The following is a 13,609-nucleotide window of genomic DNA, read 5'->3' as shown; positions in this document are numbered from 1 at the left end:
AGTCTTCAAGCTTTCTTTGCGTTTGGAACATTAGGAGAGAAGATTCTACGTTGAAATTTATGAAATTATCTTGAAATCAATATAATTTTCTATCTCCATGAACAAAAAAATATCATCAGTTGCATCACAGGATTTAGATTAGGACATTTATATAAAAAAGAAACAGTGCTAAATTTCGAGTGGAAATCCCAAAAATATAGAGAAAGTGTGCCAAGGCCACAATCCATTAATTGGAATTGGAATAAGTATGTCTTGGGATCAAAGCAAAACTTTAGTTATTTTTCAGTTCTTGTCAGCGGAAAATCGCCTCAGCTTCTACCTGCTTCTTAGAATTTGCATAGCCTGTCTTTATAATCTAAAATTGTCCCTAAATAATAACACCGAAAGCCTATCCTTATTTTTTTGTTAGTGGCACCTTCCTAACTTGCACTTTGGATCATCTGTATTAGAAAAGATACTATTAGCAAATATCAAAAGAAGGTGAAATGTTTGAGTAAGATATCCATCGATTAATATTATGGAGAATAGTAACCAGATTGACATTAATTTTTTTTTGCTAGAATGTTATTTGTATGAACTCACAAGAAGTAAATGATTAAAGTAAATATAAAAAAAAAACCAAAAAAAAATTCAAATATGAGTAGGAAAAAAGATGTATGAACACTAAGTTGAAAGAGTTGGCACCAACTCAATGAGGGAGTAGTCCAATGGGACTAACAACCAAACCCAGCAAATTCACAAGAAATAAAGAGATGGTAAATAGATTCAGAATCATGGCCACAAAGAATGCAAGATTTGTCGATATCCATCCATTTTCCAAAGGTATCTGTTACCAGAATTCCATGTAAGAGCATTCTCCAGAAGAACATTTTGAATTTTGGGAAGATGTGCAGTTTCCACAAGAAGGTCTACCAACGAGAAGGTAGGGTATTTACAAGGATTCTTGTCCTTCCATGTCTGAAAGAAATTAAGGAAAAAAATAAATAAATAAATAATTGAAGCAATCTTGGTAGAAAAAAAGTCCCTTCTCGGAGAGAACACCACCAACGGTCCAAGTTGGTGGAAATGGGAATTTTGATGATTTATCTGATGATGTTAGTGGAGACAACCTCAATTAATCTATCAATATTCCACAGTTGCTTGAGATGAAAGAGTCAACCCTGATGTTAGGCTCTAGTAAGGAATTTGTTATAGGAACCTGCAATTAGGTAAAGATGGCAGCTATGGGTTAGACCAGATGAAAATGTTACAATATGTCCCTAATTTGATACAAATCTTTTTTTGGAGATGAGGGAGAATAGAAACAACATTGTTCTAGATCCATGATCCTTTCTTTTTTAGAAGTCTTAAAATAAAAAATTTGAATAATCAACAAAGTATTTGGCTCGAATGGATCTACGCCAAAGGGAGTTAGATTCTATGAAAAGCCTCCAGCCCAATTTAAGGAGAAGGGTTTTATTTCGGGTGGCAGAATCTAGCAAACCCAATCCACCCCGATTAGTAGGTAAACAAATGTTTCCCCATGCCAATGAGATGCAATTTCTTGCCATTTGAGTTGGATCCATTCCAAATTCTAGAACAAATGGAATCAACATTGTGACAGATTTATTGTGGAAAAGCAAAGCAAGACATAAATTAAGAGGGAATAGAGTAGAGAACCGTTTGTGTAAGAATTCTTTGGCCAGCAAAAGACAATAAGTTGGCCTTCTAAACAGAGTCTCTTGTCCACTCTCTCAACAATATGATGAAGACTTGGAGACCTAGAGTGGATCAGATTCGTTTCCAAGTATAAATAGCATCCTTAGAGATTTCCTTAATTCCTAAAGAGGTAGATAGGAGGGGACATTTTTACTGAAAAGATTGCACATTTATTGAAATTGATGTGCTGTCCTGAAAGGTCCAAGAAGAGTTCAAAGATGAGTTTAATGGAAAGTAGGTCTTCCAATGTTGCTCGACAGAAGATGAAGATGAAATGAGAGATTTCAGGTGCTTTGTGAGCAATTTTAATACCTTTGGGGCTCTACCCCTTATTGATTTGCTCTCTTTTCCCTACTCTAGTTTTAGAGGACTGGGGTCTTTTTCCTGTTTACCTATATGTTTTTTTATTCCCAGGATGTTATCTTCTGATTTGTTTGGTTGTTGGATGTGCCTCACAAAAGAGTCATATTTTTTGTTTATTCCTCACCTTCATCTGCCTCGTATCTTATGCTAGCGATTTTTAGAATGTTGTTGTGCTGGGATGAGCAATTCTTATTGTTGTGGTTCATCTGTTGGTGGTTGGAAACTTAGTTGCCTCAGTAAGGCCGTTATATTTTGCTCTTAATTGAACTATTGGCGTCCTTCCTTGGCGGGATAATCTTAATTTTTTGTCAATCGCAAGGACTTTGGCTATAGCTTTGAAGGGAAGGAAGCTCCAATTTCCTCAATCTGGGTTTTTTTTATCCTTCACTTTTTCCTTGCACTATTGTTCTATTTTTCTTCAATTTGTTCCTTAAGTTATCTTTGGGGTTCTCTTTGAGGCTGAAATTACTTATCCTACTAATTTTGTGAATCTTGTTCTGTGATTTTTTATTTAATTGTTTCTATCATAAAGCCTTTGACTTGGAATATTCGTGATGCTTAAATTTGGATTTTAATGTTTTTTCCAAGCCTCTTAGATCTTCTGTTCTTTATCCCTAGCTCGGGCTCTGGGGGGGGGTTTAGTGGTGGACTATGGTGCTTGCTGAATGATGTTACTACAGTTACTTTTGTGCATGTAGGCACTCGCTTTATTGAGATTTTTCTGCTTGCAAAGCATGCGACTTTGTTAGATTATCAGGTACTTAAGGGAAGTGGTAGATCAGTGATCAATTGTGACGGGAACTATGACACGCATTATGGGGATGCAAGTTGGGCCACAGTATTATTACATAATGACACTTTTATTGTAGTCTCTTTCAATTTTAGTGTTGCAGGTTGTGAACTGAAGTAAGAGGCTAGAGGTCTATTCCAAGAATCACAATACGCCATTGAACAAGGCTAGGTGGAAGTCAAAGTTTAGATCAACTGTGCATCTTTTATTTCGTAGTTTAACAAGGTAAAAATATTGAGGCAAAAGACGGAGGATGGGACATGATTTATGCATGGAGAGACTCAAAAAAATTTGCATAACCCAATTGTGAATGATAACACCAGTTGCTGACCTTAGAGCTCAGTCCCATTAATTATTTTATGCCAATAATTTTTTTTTTTTTTTATATATTTTTTAAACCTTTTACTTCCACAATCTAACAAACTTGTGCTTTTGTTTAAACATTTAGCTTAACTTGTTATGCACAAGAAAACTAGAATTATGCCACATGAAATTTAGTGAATGTATTTACAAAACAGCGAAAAAACCATTTAACCTAACTCTCTCCTATCTTTACTCTCAAAATTGCTAAATTTTTCCATACATATATGAAATAATAATTTTATAATTTTATATTCACTTTCCGGGAAATTTTCCATAATTTTATATTTACTTACCGTATATAGGAAATCTTACACCACTCGGGCAATTCTCCTTTTTTTTTTTGGCTTACCAATCCCTGCCTACTGAGTGCAACCTAATCCTAAAGAGATCAGCATTCCATTGACAAAAATTGTAAATTGTGGCTTTTCCTTGATTACTGTCATCTTCAAGCCGATCTCACTCAGGTAGTATCTCCCACAATCAATGAGAAGTCTTGGGCATTCGCTATGCAGAAAATCATTAGAGGTCCGATTACATAGATGGGACTATTGTTGCCCATGCAAAGTGATCCTAAATATGCTACATAGCTTACCCAAAACACCCAGCCCCAAATATGAAAGAAGCTCTTCTGACAACCCTTCAACATCATTTGGAGGGTATTCACATCAACATCATTTGGAGGGTATTCATATCAACATCACTTAACTTGGATCAAATCCTCTCCAATAACTGAGGCTTCAACCACTCTTCAATCTGACACATGCACGCATCTAGGTCTCCAGTGTTGAATACATGCATATGTCTAATTGAAAAGTAGTTGAAGAAACAACCATTAAAGAGAAACTGAATCCACAACTAATAACAAAGACAGATAAAACCCAACCCGCATCATCCCTATAATTAGGTCAAAAACCGAGCCAAGCCTACCAAGGGTTTAAAAAAAAAACAATCCTACCAATCAGCAAAGAGGGACGGGTTAGATCAAATTCTTATATCTATCCCACTTTTCTTGTTTTCTTTAAGATATTTCTAAACCAAATAATACATCATTCCAATGGATTATTATAATGTTCTGTATAAACATTTTAAAATTAAAAAACAAACAGAACACATAATATTAAAATATATTAAATTATAACCTATATTACAACGACTGTATATAATATAATAATACAAAGTAACAAGTACAATATCTATATTAAACATATTATAAAATCAAAATTAATACTTAGAATTAAATTTGACCATATCCACCCAAAGCCCGAACATGGCGAACTCAATGTTCCAAGAGGCCGGGGTGGAAAAACACTAAACCAATAGATAGGGGTGGTAAAAACAACCCAGTCAACCCGAATCAATCCTAACCCACCTAAAGTCCAAGTAGGGCTTGCGCTTAGATTTCAACCCATAAAGTGAATTAAGGTTGAAATTTTCAGGTCCAAAATAAAGCTGGGTTTGGCAACCTCAAACCAGGCCAGACCCAACCATATTTATATGTAATCATATAAATATGCTAAAAATTATTAATGGGTGCCTATAGAAAAAGGTCTACATCGAAAAGTTTGATCTTTGACCTTTTCATTGAATCAAGATCAAACAATCGAGTAACGGTAATATTGAATTGGACTGGATTGGGTTAAAGCCAACTCAATCAAGGTTCATCAATGCTGGGTTGGGTTGAACTAAACACCCAACCCCCCCCCCCCCCCCAACCTAGGGCTGAGCTTGACTTGGGCTTAGTTAATAGACCTTAGGGTTGGGTCCCCTTTTTTGCCCATTGACACGAGGAAACTACCCCTTAAACCTTATTATATAGAGTGGTTAATATATATAAAATTATATAAATTACTATTATAATATATACATGCATTGTAACAAAATTTAAAATATATAAATAGAGAAAATTGCATTGCCACCCCTGAACTTTGATCTTTATTCAACGCCATCCCCTGGACTTTTCGACATGTCAAAGCCACCCCCTAAAAGTTCAAAAAATTTCAAATCGGTCCCTTCCGTTAGTCGACCGTGATAAATGAATAAAAACCGGTTAGTTTTTTTTATAATATACCCAAAATAACCCTACCTATTGCGAGAGGACAATATTGCCCTCTCTTTTATTTGCATATTCTAAACTCATCTCCCATCTCTCATCTCACTCCTCTCACTCCCTCGGTCGGACAAGAAGAAGAAGACGATCCATCCCTCCGGCGTCCAATTATCTTCCCTCCGACGTGCAAAATCAATCCCATATTAACTCAAACCTTTCAAATCAAATATCAAATAAAACCAAGATCCCAACTCTCTCTCTCTCTCTCTCCTCTCTCTCTCTCTCCGTAGCTCCTCTGAACGAAGCATGGAAAACCAGAAACCAGAAGCTTCCCATGACAATCGAAACGGCAAAACCCATCTCTCTATTCCATAAAGTGTTAAACTCTAGTCTTTGAACAGGGAAAACCCATTAATTCAGCTTTAGAGAAGTAGCAAAACCATGATCCCTTCGTGTTTCAATAGTCCCAAACAGCCTAGTATTGAAGATACCCAGAAGCCACAAAACCTCATCACCTGCATCTACTAGACTCTACTCTGCAACTTCCCTGCCTTACTAATGTTAACCTAGTCGAAAACCGCCGTCTCTCACTCCTTAACCATCCAAGCTGCCGATTCATTCTCCATCAATCTCTCTCTCTGCCCATCAACCTTCTCCTTCAGAAGAAATAGAATTGGCTCAAAATCCATCTCCCTCACCCGCCACCACCACCGAATTAAGCTCTAATGGGATTTCACGAAAGTCGATTTTAACCGAAATTCTACTGAGCCTACCTCATCCTTCTACATTGCTATAGCCTCCAATGCTCACATCGAATTCTTCCTCGGTGATCTAAGAGACGACATGCTTCAACGCATTACTAGGGTTACTCGAATCTCTCCTTCCGCTGAGCCTACATTACAATCCCGTTGCGAGCATGTATTTGGGGCACAGGAATTTCATGACCAGAGCTCAGATCTCTGGATCAAAACACGAAATTGGGATCGAATGTAATGGCGGAATGTTGAGGGTGAAGGTGGATGGTGAGGTGGGTCTGATCGTGAAGAGATTAGCGTGGAAATTCAGAGGGAACGAGAGAATTGTGATTGGGGGTTCGGAAGTGGAGTTCTATTGGGATGTGTTCAATTGGGTTGCAGGGTCTAGTGGGCATGGAGTGTTTGTGTTTCAGGTTGGGGATGGTGGGGTATGGCCTGAGATGGTAGACCCAGAGAAGTGATTTATGAGGAAAAGCTTATCGTTGTCGCCAACGGCGATATCTTTGTCGTCATCTGCGTCATGTTCAAGTGTTTTGAAGTGGGCAGATGAGAGTAGTGATGGAGGGAGGAGTTCTTCTTGTTCTTCTACGAAATCTAGTGGGAGTGGAGGTTTCTTGTTACTGCTCTATGCTAGCTCAACCCCTGGTAACATCCCTGCCATATTACTTTAACTATCTTCTTCCCCACAACAGCTCTGCAACTAAATTTGATCTTCTCCCAACTCCAGCAATAGATAGATGGATAGAACCCTTCTTTTGAGAGACTGGTCCTGAGATCCTCGACCTCCCATCCCATCCGGAGGGGGGAGAGCTTTGCATGCCCAAGGGGGGAGAATCCGCCGAAGGGGAGAGAATTGCAATATTGTCCTCTCACAATAGGTAGAGATATTTTGGGTATATTATAAAAAAACTAACCGATTTTCATTCATTTATCACGGTCGGCTAACGGCATGGACCAATTTGAAATTTTTTAAATTTTTAAGGGGTGACTTTGACGTTTCGAAAAGTCCAGACGTGACATTGAATAAGGACCAAAGTTCAGGAGGTGGCAATGCAATTTTCTCTATATAAATATTATATTATCATGTTACATACACACCATTCACAATTTTAAATTAAAAGTATCTTATGCATTGCATTTATTTTTGTCTTAAAAATCCATTGCAATGATGATTCATTTGACATAATTGTATATTAAAGACACGACAAAAAAATATGATAGATATAAAAACCCAAACCAACCCAATCAAGCCCACCATGAGGCCGGATCAGATACTCATATCTTTCTCGTGTTTGATCCACACTTGAACTCCACTCAAAATAAAAACAAATTCAAAAAATATAAAATTAAATGGAATCCAAGTATTGATTGAACACCATACGACAATCTCTCACATGAGATTGGGATTATTTTTTCGGGTAGTGAGGGTCAAATTTCCAGCCTATCATATAACAATAACATGAATTGTCATATCCCAAAAAAAGGGTAGAGTATAATTGTCAGCTGTTCCAGGGTACCACGGATCAAATCTAGAATACTTGTCCCTTCTCGGGAAGGAACTTATATCAGCTCACTCCAAACGTGAGCCTATTTCCTACTAAGAAGCAAAGTGCTCCCTTTCAGTGGGATCTACTTGCAAAAAAGATACCTACAATACTCAGTGATGAAAGGATTTATCTTGAGGGGAAAACAGAGCAATGTAAACAGGGTTAAAGTAACAGGAAGCTCATGAAAATGAGGCAACCTGTGTCGCAAGACCTGTTTATATTTTAGTTTATGCCTTCTAAACGAGATGCCCAGACACAGGTTATCAGTCAAGGTATCAGATACCTCAGGCATTACTAGTTTCTTAAAAGATTTAATATAAATATATACATACAAATGCAATCTCAGCCGAAAGATGGTGATAATTTGATATAATCACAGATACCTCAGTAGATATTACAGAGATCTTCATCATTGATTGCATTTATCAGATGTCCCATTGGAAGAAAGTTTGTAAATTAATTGAAACGAAAAAATGAAAAGAGAGGAAATAAAATTGTGTGCAACATGATCAGATGGTAGTGCATGTTGATATTCATCATGTAATTGCAGAATATATGGGTTGCGATCTTCATTTCTTGCACATTCAGTCACTAGAAATCTAAAACTGAAACTGCAAATTAAAAAAAAAAAGAAAAAGTAGTAGCAGCTACATTATGTAGCCTAAAAGAAAAAAGAGGAATTTCGATTTTCAATGAAGATGAATCAGATCCAATTGTCATTCGCCATTCAGCATCTCTACAGAAGCTTGTTAGACTGGGGCGACAAATTACAATCATCATATTGAGATTTGAGATTTGTTTTTGACAAAGCAACTTCAATCAATTGAAATCGGATAAAACCAAAACGTAATTAGATAATAGGTAGTTCGGAACACAAAAAAGAAAAAAAAAGTAGGAGGCTCAGACATCCAAGGAAGGATAGAAGCAGCACAAGCTCTCTAGCCCGGCGAAGGCGAAAGCACTCAGGCGGCCACTGCGAATGTTTTGAGAAACAAGCCTTAGAAGTTGTCATCATCGACGAAATTCAAATCACCTAGACTATAAAACATGCTCTTGATAATCCAATCAAGATTTGGATCAGAGAAACACACTAATGACAATAAAATTCAAACGAAAACCCTAAATCCGAATTAAGAATTTTCAACAAATTGAATCCAAAAATTTAGGTTCTTCGACTGCATAGGGTAGTAGAATTCGAGTCTCAGACATCCAAGGAAGGATAGAAGCAGCATAAGCTCTCAAGCCCGGCGAAGGCGAAAGCACTCAGGCGGCCACTGCGAATGTTTTGAGAAACAAGCCTTTGGAGTTATCATCATCGACAAATTCTAAATGCCTAGAACAAAAACCAGTGTACTTGGACAATCCAATCATGGTATGGATCTGTGCCCACTAACACAAAAATTCAAACGAAATCTATGCAGATCAAAATAAAATATAAAACCCTAAAAGGATTGAAAGCCCTGAAGAGCCGCTCTCTGCAAATGCTTACCTCGAGAGGCTTCGATGAAGAGTCGCCAGTAACAGAGAAAAATACTGCGAGTGAACACTACCTTCGTAAAGCATATATTTATAGGTGAAGATGGCTTAGGGTTTCGTTGCGAATTTATAGGCAAAGAAGGTGGGTTTAGCCGTTTTAGGGTTTCGTTGCAGCAAAACTGACAGAATCGAGTTGAAGTGTTCAACTCGTGCCTCACAAAGGACTGGACCTGAATTCCTATGGGGCCTGATATCCACATAATAAATTGGGCTTGTGTTGGCATTATTGGGCCAGTAAAGTGGTCCTGGGCCTAAATATTATATTAGTCACATTTCCACCAAGGGCCAACCACATTTGATCCATGCATAGTTGTTTTCACTTTGGATCTATTGATAAAAGGAATGGAAGAAAAGGGAAGGAAAGGATAAGGATTGTTTTTATTTCAGTGGGAAGGTTTTCGTGCATGGCAGTTTTTCCCATCGGATGGTGATGCGTTGAGTTGGAAACTTTCGACTGGGCATTAATGCCCATCTGACACCCATGAAGCCGGTCGTGCACGTATGACCATGCATTATAAATTTTGCCTTATTTTAATTTTGATTTAATTCTCTTATGCAACAAAAAAAAAAAAAAAAAAAAAGACCATATAAAAAGGCATAGAGTGATTCCATCTTCCACATTTTCTTAAGCCTCAGCCCAATCCATATATGTATCAGAGAAAAAGTCCACACATTAGTTGGGCTCCGCTAACGAATTGGACCATCCTGGACCACAACACTCTTCTTTAACGAGTATAGTCGCAAAGGTTTTTGTGAAATGATTTTGATATGTGGCAGCTGGAATATAGGTCCACATGTATCTCGTTGTATGTACCCTTTTTACGTCCCAAGATACAACTTTGTAGCTTCAATCGCGTGTTTGAAATTTTTGAGGTCTGAGTTTCCTTCATTCATGGTGAAGGAGATATGCTCTGACCATGAGAATCGGATTGTCAGATGATCAAGAGGGAGTGTATTTTTTAAGGGGTGTCATTCAATCTGGTCTAATTGGTGTCTTATTTTTAGGATCTCGAATTGTGATTATTCCGTATAAGTAATTCGTCCTTATTGGATATAGGCATGAATCAAAAGGTCTCGTTTATAAATGGTCACTAGGGTACTGGTCTTTACGCAGTTTAACTAGGCTACGTAACCACTTATCTCTAAACGAACTTTTAGGGATTAGTATCAAGACACATCAAGTTGAACCCTTGCACTAGGAATGATCGAATATTATTTTGTTCGGGCTTGAGCTTAGCACCTTTATACATCTGAATTCTAAACCCTTGATCAGATCCCCAACAAAAAAAAAAAAAAAAAAAAAGAAATCAAACATTTAGAAAATAATTATCGATACATAAAAACAGTTTAAATCCTTTTATAAACATTGCCATTGATATAAATATTTTTTTGTGAATCGATTTTGGAATTTTCTGGCCAATCATGAAACGACATTCCCTTTCGATATTTATGTTGTATGCGGAGTGGTTTGTTTGTCGAGCGACTCTTCATTCACACATAAATATTATGAATCTAATATATCGATATTTTCATTTTTTAAATCACACATTCTGACAACTATGTGAATACAATTCTCGATTATATATTTAATTATGAACCATTTTTAAGTTAAAACTTAATGATAACAGCCTCTTATTATAATAATGCAAAACAATCAAAATTAAACCACTTAAATATGCATTTGAATGTCACACTTCCAAAATCCTTCTACTTGTACATCAACGCTAATATAGGTGTCAATTAGTTAATTAATATAGAAATGGCCGGAGCATTATTAAAAGTACAATAGTCAGGGGATATTTTGGTTGTTTGGGTGGCTGCAAGCAATTGCTACTAGGAATGGGTGGAAGTGTGATAAATGGTGGATCATATGATTGATATCAACAGGGGGAGTAAAGCACGAATCTAGGGGTGTCAGCCAGTCAAGCTAGGTCGGGCGTGACCACTTTCAAGCCTTGCACTGTGAATGCCCGTTTAGCTAAACATGCTTAGGTTTTGGGGGCATGATACGGTTTCTAATTGGGCAAGTCGGTCTCAGACTATAATCAGGTTGCCATAAACAGACATTAACCTATTATTGACTAGCTCTAAATGGATCTTCCCTAAAATTCGAATTTAAAGTAGGCTAAGTCTAGAAATACTACAAGGGGCTTTTGACTTGGGTAGGGGTAGGGGATTTTACACGTTTGGACTTATAATTTTACGGCGCATTTGATTTTGTTTCTGCTGTTTTTGTGTCTAGAAACAATAGAAATGGAAAAACATGTTTATGTGCTAAGAAACGATTTTGGAATTGCAAAAAGATTTGATTTTTCTATTTTCATAAATGTTTTCAATAGAGTGGTAGGGGGTGCTTTCGGGTTCAAGACATGAGTGAAGGCATACATTGTAGGTACGCAGCTCACGAGTGAAGGCATGATGTGGGAGTTGCAAATATGCTTCGTAGAGATCAGCTTCAGAAGGATGAAGGCAGTCCATAACTATAAGTTTCATACAATCAGGTAGGAGTCACCGCTTATGGGTGGTGAGAAGTTTTAACAATGGATTGTGATAGGGGTAGGTCGAGTGAAGTACCAGGGTTTTCACAATTTTTGTCCCTCCCACTTGTTTCTAAAAGCAGAAAAACAGGTCTAACTTGTTTATAGACACAGAAATAAGCATAAATTTATATTTCTATTTTGAAAAACAAGTGAAGCGAAACAAAAAAAATTAAATGCTTTTTTGAGGTGTTTTTACTTTTACATGCATAGAAAAATGAAAAAATACGTTTTTGAAAAAAAAATCCCGTTTGATAACGTTTATGTTGTTTCACTGTCTAGAAACAGCATAAACGACTTTTCACATTTTCGAAAACAAAAACGGTTTTTTTAGTGTTTGATAAACATGTTTCTCAAAAAGTTTTTTGCAGACATAATGCCACTAAAAACCCCAATAGTATAATCGGATGCCCAAAAGGGAAAGAGGGTTCGGTTGCCGTTTTTTAGGTTTAAATAGTTGAGAGATTTATCAGGCACAATAGCCCTTTTTTTTTTTCCTCTCAAATTCGTTTATAGAAACCACAAAAAAAGTAAAACTTGTTTCGTCAAAGTCGTTTCTAAAACTGCAAATAGGTATAAATTTTAATTTATGTTTTTAGAAACATGTGAAACTGAACAACTTTATCAAACGATTTTTAGGTTGTTTCTCCGTTTATGGGAATAAGAAAAACGGTAGAAACGGAACGTTATCAAATGGTGCCTTAGTGTAAGTGGTTTGGGCTTCTCGATGGATTAGGAATTTCTCATAGGTAAGGGGTCAAGCTCGATCAGGGTTAACCAAGTTGGGCCTGGTCTGTTCATAACCGTATATCGTGAACGCTCGATTAATAAATGGGTCGGGCTAAGCTTTAAACAAGCGGTCTCAATCGGGATAATCAGATCGGGCCTAAAATTGACACCCCCACACTTATCTACTAGGGGTGCAAATTTGGCCCTGACAGCCCGAACTCACCCTTGGCTTGCCCTGATCCCAAACAAGTACTGACTATAATATTTTGGCCCTGGGGGTCGACCCAACCCTAAAATTTCTGACCCTGAGTCAGGGTCAGGGCGAGTAAGGGTTGATGTCTTTGGCCCACCCAACTCACCCTGAACCGGCCTTGATTTTTTTACCCTGACTTTTGGCCATGATTTTGGCCGACCTGGCCTTGGTTTTTGCCCTTGATATTGAATTTGGATATTTTTTGTTTTCTTAGAATGTTCTCCTCTTTGTTTGACATGACAAGGGTTTTGAGACATTTGGACTGTTTGCCTTATTAAGATGATCTATTTGTTTATCATGACAAATAATTGAAAGTTTTTGGATTATTTGTTTTCTTAGGATGATCTCCTCTTTATTAATCATAATAGTTAGAGTTATTTATATTGTTTGAATGTTTGCTTTAAGATGTTCTCCTCATGACAAGTAATTTGTGACTTTGTGTGTGTGTGTATGTGTATTTTTTTTTTTATCTCCTCTTTATTATGAATATTTTTTATTTTTTAGTTATTTCATATTTTGCAGGGTCATGATCAGGGTATACCCGGCCCTTGATAGCAAACGAGGATCAATTAGGGTCAGGGTCAATCAGGGTCATCCCGCCCTGACCCTGAAAAATCAAGGTTAATCAGGGTGGGTAAGGGTTGGGCCTGGTTTGCAGTTTTGCGGCCCTAAGTCAGGATCAGGGCGGGTTTGGGCTCAGTTAAGGGGACTCAAGGTTGGGCTAGGGTTTTAAGAAGCCCAACCCAACCCAGCTCTGTTGCACCCCTAGTATCTACTATAACAATGGTACGGAGTTATTGGGTTATACAACAAACACTTAGCTAGAAGCAAAATAAAATTAAAAAAAAAAGGGGGCTAAAGTTTCTTACATGGGCCATCAAGCAAAATTTGTTTAAATGTACCGATGGTAAATTAGGTGGAGCACAATTTTTGTGGACAAGAGACAAGTGGACCTGAGATCACTTGCTTTTATATTCTATATTTTTTTTAT

General features: G+C 37.3%; 5 non-coding genes across 5 annotated transcripts; all 5 read right to left on the bottom strand.

Moving 5' to 3' along the window:
- Positions 1 to 7,711: 7,711 nt before the first annotated feature.
- LOC122067546 lies at positions 7,712 to 7,857 on the bottom strand. The gene has a single exon (XR_006136768.1). It is a non-coding gene; the product is annotated as a small nucleolar RNA F1/F2/snoR5a (small nucleolar RNA).
- A 41-nt stretch (positions 7,858 to 7,898) lies between these two features.
- On the bottom strand, positions 7,899 to 7,984 carry LOC122067545. Its single transcript, XR_006136767.1, has one exon. It is a non-coding gene; the product is annotated as a small nucleolar RNA Z196/R39/R59 family (small nucleolar RNA).
- A 279-nt stretch (positions 7,985 to 8,263) lies between these two features.
- LOC122067547 lies at positions 8,264 to 8,347 on the bottom strand. Its single transcript, XR_006136769.1, has one exon. It is a non-coding gene; the product is annotated as a small nucleolar RNA U31b (small nucleolar RNA).
- A 112-nt stretch (positions 8,348 to 8,459) lies between these two features.
- On the bottom strand, positions 8,460 to 8,583 carry LOC122067544. Its single transcript, XR_006136766.1, has one exon. It is a non-coding gene; the product is annotated as a small nucleolar RNA SNORD14 (small nucleolar RNA).
- A 177-nt stretch (positions 8,584 to 8,760) lies between these two features.
- On the bottom strand, positions 8,761 to 8,884 carry LOC122067543. The gene has a single exon (XR_006136765.1). It is a non-coding gene; the product is annotated as a small nucleolar RNA SNORD14 (small nucleolar RNA).
- Positions 8,885 to 13,609: the final 4,725 nt, after the last annotated feature.

The sequence above is a fragment of the Macadamia integrifolia genome, unplaced genomic scaffold, assembly GCF_013358625.1.
Source record: "Macadamia integrifolia cultivar HAES 741 unplaced genomic scaffold, SCU_Mint_v3 scaffold2970, whole genome shotgun sequence".
NCBI lineage: Eukaryota > Viridiplantae > Streptophyta > Magnoliopsida > Proteales > Proteaceae > Macadamia > Macadamia integrifolia.
The sequence above is the reverse complement of the archived record's forward strand: the minus strand, read 5'-3'. Positions and strand labels throughout refer to the sequence as shown.